The following is a 9,571-nucleotide window of genomic DNA, read 5'->3' as shown; positions in this document are numbered from 1 at the left end:
CCATTGAACTTAAAACTGATGAAATATGCCTATGCATTTAAGCCTGGATGCTACTACTCACATTAGTCAGGGGACATGAATAAAATCTGGGAATACATTTCTTACCAAGAAACTGTCAAACTAGGGGGTTTTCATCATGATTCTGAATCCATTCCAAACATTAGTATTGCACAAAAACACTCCTTGGGCTTAAAAAGACCATAGTCGTCATCACAAATGTGATGAGGTCAGCACATTTGGGCACATTTGGGTAAGTATATGGCTGTTTTTAGCCCAAGGAGTGTTTTTCGTGCAAAACTAATGCTTGGAATGGATTCAGAATGATGAAAACCCCCTAGTTTGACAGTTTCTTGGTAAGAAATGTATTCCCAGATTATACTGGTAATATTCCCTGACTATGTATGATATGGATGGTTACTAGTTGCTGTCATGGTTACTAGATCTAATGAGTTAACTGAGCAAAGGCTGTGCTTCATGGCCAGACCAGTTTGCTCAGCATTAGCAATATAAGCGCGTATTTGCCTAGTATTCTATTATTGTCTCCACCAGGCCGAAGGCATGTGGGGAGAGTATGTTTTGCACTCCGTCCGTCCGTGTGTCCGTCCGTCCGTCCGTGTGTCCGTGAGCAGCTAATCTCCGGCACCGTTAACCCGGTCGATGCCAAATTTTGCACACACACTCCCTGGATGCCAACGATGAACCTCTGCCCCAAACTTTCCAGAACGGCCTGTTATAGCGCCACCAGGAGGCCGCTTTGTGCAAAACAAGTTTTTGCACAGTACACCTACAGATTTTGTCCAAACATCACGCAAATTGGTACACAGTCTCTCTAGAGCCATTCAACGAAACCGGTCTTTCAGATTTCTCACACTCCATCCTGATTGGTTAACATTGGCTTCCAAAGTTCACAGGACTGCTCAGTTTCAAATAAAATGCTGCAAATCATGAACACATCGCGTGATTTCCGTGAAATTGTGCACCCACATTCCCACTAGGCCGAGGACGAAATGCCACATTAACAATTTCAACTCAGACTCAAGGTGGCGCTATAACTGGCCGAAAAGTGTTTTTACCTCTAACTGCACGGATCTGTGGATAACTTTGTATGCCAACTCCCTAGAGGCCAAGGAAAAACCTTTGCCTGGAAATTTTCACATCTGCTCTTTATAGCGCCACCAGGAGGCCGACATATGTAAAACACATTTTCTATTATTACTCCTTCAGATTTTATCCAAATTTCACGCAAATCGGTATACACTATCTCCATAGTCATGTGATCAACACGGAGCGGCACCATTTCCCATCTTCCATCCTGATTGGCTAAGATTGGCTTCCAAAGCTCACACGATTCGTCCATTTCGAAAAAAGGCCACAAATCACAAACACATTGTGCAATTTCCGTTAAATTATACACGCACATTTTCACTAGGCCGAGGACGACATGCCACAATTTTTTCCTCAAAATCAGCCTCACGGTGGCGCTATAACAGGCCAATTCCTGTTTTTAGCTATAACTGCATCGATCTGTATACAACTTATGTATGCACACATGGAAAAACATTGTACCTGCATCCCTCCAACACGAACCTCCGGCCCAAATCTTCCTCAACAGCCTGTTATAGCGCCACCATGAGGCCACAACCTGACCTGCCCTGGTGGAGACCTGTGCCGATTGGCACTTTGTCTAGTTATTATTATTATTATTATTATTATTATATATTTTTCCCTCTTTTTTTGAGAGAGAGAAGACCTCATGACAGACTATTTGATGCCCTCCTATGTTGGATATTTTAGGGGGCCTGAAGGGATTGGCAAGCCGAATAGTTATTAAAATAACACAAACAAAATAAATGCCCCCCCAGAGTTGGTGCACCCAGTGGCCACCTAGTTCACATATAGAAAGTACTGCAAAAACTCAAACTGCAAAACAGAACAAGATGTGTGTGTGTGTGTGTGTGTGAGAGAGACCAGGGGTCAATGGGTCATTGGGTCGTGCTCAGACATGGAGACATACAGACATACAAACTCAGTCAGTCATGGGAGCAGTTGGCACCGCTCTGAAATGAAGAAAAATATATCTTAACTAAAAAAGTTTCCATATGGTGCCCAGATGTCCCTAATGCCCACCTATGCTGTATCTAAAACAAACAGTTTGTCTACCTATAATGCTTCATATATTTAAAATGTCTAATAAATAACGATCAGTCCCTAAGTAGCCTGTATAACATAATGACTCTAAGGTGAATTTAGGTGATGATGGTGAGAGATGTTTTTTAACAAATCAGTATTAAACAGCTATGTTGCAAACCATTGTGGTGACTGAGGTCTGAACTTAACCTGCTCCTGCTGCCAAAACCTACTACTGGACACCAGCAGGTGTCGCTGTTGGCCGTGAGTGACTAGGGGCTGGATGCTTTGGGACCAGCGGCTCTATACTATAGCATAGAATATCCTGCTGCTGCTAAAAAAAAACCTGCTGGACGCTTGAATTCATGCAACCCGCTGCTGCTGCGTTGTGTTTGGATGTGGAGAAGCAGCGACACACACACAGCCAGCCAGCCAAGAGGCTGAGGCAGGCCATCAGCAGCATGAACACATAAGAAAATAAGATAGGAAAAAAACAACCCAACACAGAGACACTTTGTCTGGATTAAAGTGTATAAACCCCGCCGCGTCGCAGCATCCGTCCGTCCATCCCTGGGTCTTTATGGATCGCTCCTCGGAGGGGACGCAGTGCAGCAGAGCCGCTCTCCTCCTCCTCCTCCTCCTCCGTGTGTGTGGAGAGGAATAACTGTCTGTCTGTCAACACAAGGCAAATAACACTGGTAAGGATCTATGCTAACACACCTTTAGCATGCCATGCTAGCCCAGCTGGAGCCTTCCTTCTCTCTCCCTGTGTGTGTGTGTCTCCTGTCTATAGCTGTTATCATAGCATGCTATATATTATACACCATGCTAGCCCAGCTGGAGCCTTTAGAAGGCTCCAGCTGGGCTAGCATGGCATGCTAAAGGTGTATAATATATAGCATGCTATGATACCAGCTAGACAGGAGACACACTGTGTGTGTGTGTGTGTGTGTGTGTGTGTGTGTGTGTGTGTCTCCTGTCTAGCTGTTGTCATAGCATGCTATATATTATAGCCACACAACAACAAACACACAATGTCAGCACAATTTGGAGACGCTATCCGTGTTTCATAATAATAATAATATGTTGTTGTTTTACTGTGTGTGTGATTTATTTTAAGTATTTGTCAGAGAGAGAGAGAGAGAGAGGGAGAGAGAGAGTTGCCTTTCAAATGCTAACGATGCTATCAGCTGGTTGGTGGTTGGTGGTGCCTATAGCTATGATAATAGCATCGCAGGCTACATTATTTAGTATTATGGACTCTCACTCTGCACTGCATTTAGTGTGGTGAAAACAATATATAATGTCATGGTGTTTTGGTGGTGGTTTTTATTTAAACACAATACCAATGAACAATAACAGCTATATAGCAGGGCTGGGTTATTGATTTAGATTTCAGGTAGCCTTAGATCAGATGGATGTTGTTGTGGGTTTGACTGAGGAGGTTGTGTTGTTTTTGGGAGGCTAACAGTAACACAGCCCATCCATGGATGGATTGGACGGATGGGGCTATATTATATTAGCACACACGACTGACTGTCTGACAGCATTCATTGTTGTTGTTCAACATTATATAGGTGGTCTAAAAACGGTGTGGCTTGTCTTGTCAAGGTGGGGGTCCGGTCTCCGGTTGTGGTGGGGGTCCTTGAGGCTTCACATGACGGGACCCCCTCCCCCCCCCCCAGCTAAAAATGAGGAACAGTTTGATTTCCCTATACTGTGTATATATTATTTAGCCCAGACAGTGTTTTGTATAAGACATTACTATTCAGATGTAGCTACTATAGCTAGGCTTTGCTCTCCACTGTATAGTCTCCACTGTGTCTCTATATAGTGTCCCCACCTATTTTTTGATTGATTGAAATATTTATTAACAGTTTGCAGAATTACAGTATACATTTCAAGCACAAACTCAATGCAAAGACTGTCAACTGTGAGTGGACGAACCAACTAAGCATTACACTTGTTTACAAGTCAAGAGGGTCCACCATGTTCAAATTATCAAAAGATATTTTTTTGCGGCTTACGCCTTTATTGATTTTTTTTTAAGGGATAGAAAGTAGGCTGACAGGAAACGGGAGAGAGATGGGGGGATGACATGCGGTAAAGGCCGTGTCGGGTCCGGGAGTCGAACCCGCGGCACACCGCGACTGGATCACCAGTCCGGTGCCCAGACCGTTACGCTACGGCCTGGGCCTCAGTTGCAGAATTTAGCATTTTCCTAAATCTGTCTATAGTTAAGGCCATTCTCTTGTGGGTCATTTGGGGGGGGGGGGGGGGGTCCTTGACATGAACATGTTTGAGAACCACTGGTTCTGTTATTTATTTATTTTAATTTTAATACACAGGTATAATTGAGTATAAATCCATTCATCAGTCATTTAAATAGCCTAATTTCAGTCGAGCAGTGCCATTCCTAGTAGCCTATACACATGTCACACTGTCCAGTGGCCACACTATGTACTGTATTTGACTAAATACACATGTAAACACACCGCTGGTGGAGTTTATTATTATTATTATTATTATTATTATTATTATTACCACTGGTGGTGACTCACAAGAGAAAGAAGGGGACAATTTGTGGTGCATTTATGCCGAGACTGAGGTGTCTCAATTGTTCTCCAATTAGTTATTAATTGCCCTTAACAAATAACACTGGCCGCGTGTAATAGACCATTTAATTTTTAGCCACACATATTGTCCCTTTTAATTACTGGGTTTTACTGGCAGCTATAGAGTGTTCACTCAGGCTGACTGCTCTGGTGTTGTGGTACGTGTAGCTATCTTCTTACAGCGGATAGTTGAGGCTTATATGAGATCAGAGTATGAGATCAGTCATTTTAGATCACCCGTTTTGGGGCGGGCACCCCTTTTGGTGTTATAGCATCATGTCATGCTTTAGCTATTGAAAAATAGCAGATCTACAAGCTCATAGCGCGCCACCGAGTGGCGCGCTACGAGCTTGTAGGTCTTGTAGTCGAAGAACGACTGACATAGAAACGTAGCTTTTTCAGAAAACTGCCAGGATGGAGACGACGTGTTTAGAATCTGATCTCGGGTCAGAATGGTAAACTGTCAGGATGTAGAAGACATTTTTAGAATCTGATCTCAGTTCAGAATGGTAAACGGTCAGGATGTAGAAGACATTTGTAGAATCTGATCTCAGGTCAGAATGGGTTAAAATACCATCAGATTGTAACCTGAGCAGATGGTCCTGAGTCAAATTATGGCAAGCGTAAACTAACTGTGGCACTAAATCAATTACATTTGTTAATAAGCAGGGACATATCACATCTAACTACATGCTGGAATGTCCCGATACTGTATCGGAAAAAAAGTATCTGTATCGGCCGATATTTATCATATCGGGTCATAGCGGTTTGGCGAAAACAGTTTTTCTCCTCTCCTGAACAGTTAGGGCTGAGCCAAATGACGTCACATTGTAGGCTCTACAGAGCCAAATGACGTCACATTGTGGCTCTACAGAGCCAAATGACGTCACATTGTAGGCTCTACAGACTACAGAGCCAAATGACGTCACATTGTAGGCTCTACAGAGCCAAATGACGTCACATTGTAGGCTCTACAGAGCCAAATGACGTCACATTGTAGGCTCTACAGAGCCAAATGACGTCACATTGTAGGCTCTACAGAGCCAAATGACATCACATTGTAGGCTCTACAGAGCCAAATGACGTCACATTGTAGGCTCTACAGAGCCAAATTACGTCACATTGTAGGCTCTACAGAGCCAAATGACATCACATTGTAGGCTCTACAGAGCCAAATGACGTCACATTGTAGGCTCTACAGAGCCAAATGACGTCACATTGTAGGCTCTACAGAGCCGAACCGGCTTTTATTCGGCTCTAAAATAGGAGTATGAATCGGCCCTTAGACTTGCCGCCATGACTGTATCTATATCAAATAGTCACATCCCCACCACCTAAGGTTTATAATACTTCCTATAATGTACTGATACTCCTGAAACTGTTGAAAATGTTACGTAAATTTAGACTCTAAATTGATTCAGTTTTAAAGGTCAACATTTGTATAGTGGTCTAGTTCCTCTTCTGTTCATTTCTGTGTGTCATCACTTTCAATTCCACTTGTGAGTTCACATTTGCATCCCCACCAAAAAGACGCATTTTCTGTTTTAACCCATTCTGACCTGAGATCAGATTCATACGAGGTTTCCACTGGACACACACTGGTCTGATTAACCCATTCTGACCTGAGATCAGATTCAAAGAATGTCAGTCGTTCTTCGATTTTTCAAAAATAGCAGACCTACAAGCTCGTAGCGCGCCACTCGGTGGCGCGCTACGAGCTTGTAGGTCTGCTATTTTTCAATAGCTAAAGCATGACATGACGCTAACACCAAAATCGGTTCCCGTTCAGAATGGGTTTGGGGCCGGGAACCCCTTTTGGTGTTAGCAGTTACATTATGCTTTAGCTATTGAAAAATAGCAGATCTACAAGCTCATAGCGAACTTTACTCAACAGGAACAAAGATTACCAGCGGATATTTATATTTATCTAGAGTCATTTCCTCATTTCAATGGGAGGCTGACACCAATGATACTGTGTATTTTATTCATAGTTCTGCATTTTCTGTTTCTTGTTTCTTATGCTTCGGTCTTGGGAATATATAAACCTCCGAGTCACTCACTGAGTTCACCTCGGAAGCAGCTATACCAAGTATTGTTGTCGATTTAAATAATCTTCCAAAGATGAAGGAATGACGAAGTGAAGTGTCGAGACTTTATTCAGAAGATTGAGCAGAGTAACAACATACAGAGAGTGAGGAACAGGCCTCCTTGCCTGTTCCAGCAGCGGTGGCCGAACGGTTTGCGGAGCGGTCTTGATATCGGAAGGTCGCTACTAGTTCGTATCCCCGGACCGGCACATTAAAATGACCACCGCTGAAGTACACAATAATGCATTGTATGCACTGTAGTTGGCATTCTAAAATTCCCATTACAGTATGCAAAGTGCTTTTGGTCACAAAGCAAATGTAACTTTTTTTTTGTGTGTGTGACATCTAAAGGGTTAGTTCAGATTTTTGGACTTAACCCATTCTGACCGGGCACCCATTTTGGTGTTCGCATCATGTCATGCTTTAGCTGTTGAAAAATAGCAGATCTACAAGCTCATATCGCGCCACCGAGTGGCGCGATACGAGCTTGTAGGTCTGCTATTTTTGAAAAATCGAAGACATTTTTTGAATCTGATCTCAGGTCAGAATGGGTTAAAGCTGTAGGACATACCTATTAATTAACGGCCTGAGTCCTGTGGAGTTCTGCTCCGGTTCTGATTGGTTTAGTCCCGTGGTGGGAGTTCTGCTCTGGTTCTGATTGGTTGAGTCCCGTGGTGGGAGTTCTGCTCTGGTTCTGATTGGTTAAGTCCCGTGGTGGGAGTTCTGCTCTGGTTCTGATTGGTTAAGTCCCGTGGTGGGAGTTCTGCTCTGGTTCTGATTGGTTAAGTCCCGTGGTGGGAGTTCTGATTGTGGGGAAGGGGGATTGCATCACTAAGTTCACAGAGAAATTACTTCCGAGGACCGGGCAGACCCGGGAAGAACCGGGCAGAACCGGGCAGACCCAGGAAGAACCCGGCAGAACCGGGCAGAACCAGGGGAGGGGCGAGTGACGACGGGAGATTGGCGCTCTATCCTTGTTTTGCTCGGTTCATCAAAATAGTAATTGATTGAATAATTATTGTTAAGACAATAATTGATAGTTGCAGGCAGCCCTATTATAAGCTGGCTGATTTAAAAGGCTGAAAAAGCCTTCCGTACCAAAAATAGACTGGTTCTCTCTCTGTGTGCGTGCTGCTGCCATAGCTGTGGGGTTGTGTTTAATTTCCGTAGGTACGCTGCTGTGCTGCTGGCACTGTGTTGTCAGGGGGGGGGGGGGGGGGGGGGGGGGGGAGAGAGAGAGAGAGAGAGAGAGAGAGGAGGGGGGGGGGGGGGGGGGGGGAGAGAGAGAGAGGGGAAGAGGGGGAGAGAGAGAGAGAGAGACGCTCGCTCTTTCACAAGGATGATGTGTGTGTTCCCTGCCTGTCTCATTTACATGAATCACAATATCTTTTTGATGAATCTGAAATCTTTTTTCTTTTTTTTACCCCTCCGGCTGTTTCTTTCCTACCAGAAACAAAGTTTTTAAACCATTCTGACCTGAGATCAGATTCTTACGAGGTTTCCACTGGACACACACTGGTCTGATTAACCCATTCTGACCTGAGATCAGATTCTAGAAATGTCAGTCGCTCTTCGATAAAAAAAAAAAATAGCAGATCTACAAGCTCATAGCGCGCCACTCGGTGGCGCGCTATGAGCTTGTAGATCTGCTATTTTTCAATAGCTAAAGCATGACATGATGCCAACACCAAAATGGGTGCCCGGTCAGAATGGGTTAATCTCACGAATCGCCATATCTTGGCCGTATTAGCCTAGTACCCTGAAGGAACCTGTTTTTATTTAATAAAAAAAAAAAAAAGATTTGTTTTTGGCTTTTGAGCCTTTATTGATAGTTTCAGTGAAGACAGACAGGAAAGAGAGCGAGAGAGAGAAGGAAGGAACCTGGTTTATCTATTAATTAACTAAAGTAACCTTTTTTTCTGTCTTTCTTGGTGCAATCGGCCCTGATTGTTCTGGGAACCCCTTTTGGTATCTACCCCCCCTCAGGCCCGGGAACCCATTTTTGGGTTCTGTACAGTATGTACAGTATTCAAAAAATACAAAAAAATTGATGCTGCTATATAAATAATTGAAGTTTTCAGAAAACTCAGGTCAGCATTATTAGAAGGCGTTTTTAGGCTTTAGGCCTAAATGGGATAATGCATGTTTTTAGTTTTTGTTGCATAGTTTAACAGTTTCCGTGCTTTGAATGGATTACTCCAGGTTAATGTCGCTGCCATATCGGAGATACGCGACATTTGTTTTATGTGTTTAATCCGCCGCAATGTAATAATTAAAAAGAAAATCCGTCTTCGCCGCAGAGAAAGAGTGTAGATGCATCTGTTTTGATGAGGAAACGGAAATCGTCACATGCTGTGGGCTGCTAGGGCTTCTGGGAAATTGAGGCCAATGTAAACGAATGGGGTTCAATGCCTCATGGAGGAGGGTCCTGTGCTGCGTCTTCCGGGTGTACCAGATGGCGGGTGGTCCAGCCGTTCATAACAAACGGCGGAAGCTTTTTTCGCTCGATTTTCGCGGATTAAAAGCCCAAATAATTCAGCGTATGCTCTAAAGGTAATACAACAATCTCGGCAGTGAAGGGGGGTTGATTAAAAGTCTGATAAATCGTTTTCCGCAGTCAAACTGTTAATGAGACATGGCTGCCTTCAGGCCTACATGATGCCCCAGAAGTCCCCATAATCTGCATAATATGCATGTACAGTTGCACCCTTAAAGGGACACTTCACCCTTTTTGCTAAACGA

The 9,571-nt window shown here is 43.7% G+C and overlaps 1 protein-coding gene across 1 annotated transcript in view; it reads left to right on the top strand.

Annotated features, from left to right (window-relative positions):
- Positions 1-2,791: 2,791 nt before the first annotated feature.
- Positions 2,792-9,571, top strand: part of LOC310867236 (WD repeat and FYVE domain-containing protein 3-like) — a 212,651-nt gene continuing 205,871 nt past the window's right edge. Inside the window, 1 exon segment of the mRNA XM_083777127.1 lies at positions 2,792-2,825. The gene's annotated coding sequence lies outside the window, so the exon portion shown is untranslated.

Source organism: Protomyctophum parallelum (genome assembly GCF_964188405.1).
Source record: "Protomyctophum parallelum genome assembly, chromosome: 11".
In the NCBI taxonomy this organism is placed as follows: domain Eukaryota; kingdom Metazoa; phylum Chordata; class Actinopteri; order Myctophiformes; family Myctophidae; genus Protomyctophum; species Protomyctophum parallelum.
Note: the sequence above shows the minus strand (reverse complement) of the source record. Positions and strands in the feature narration are given on the sequence as shown.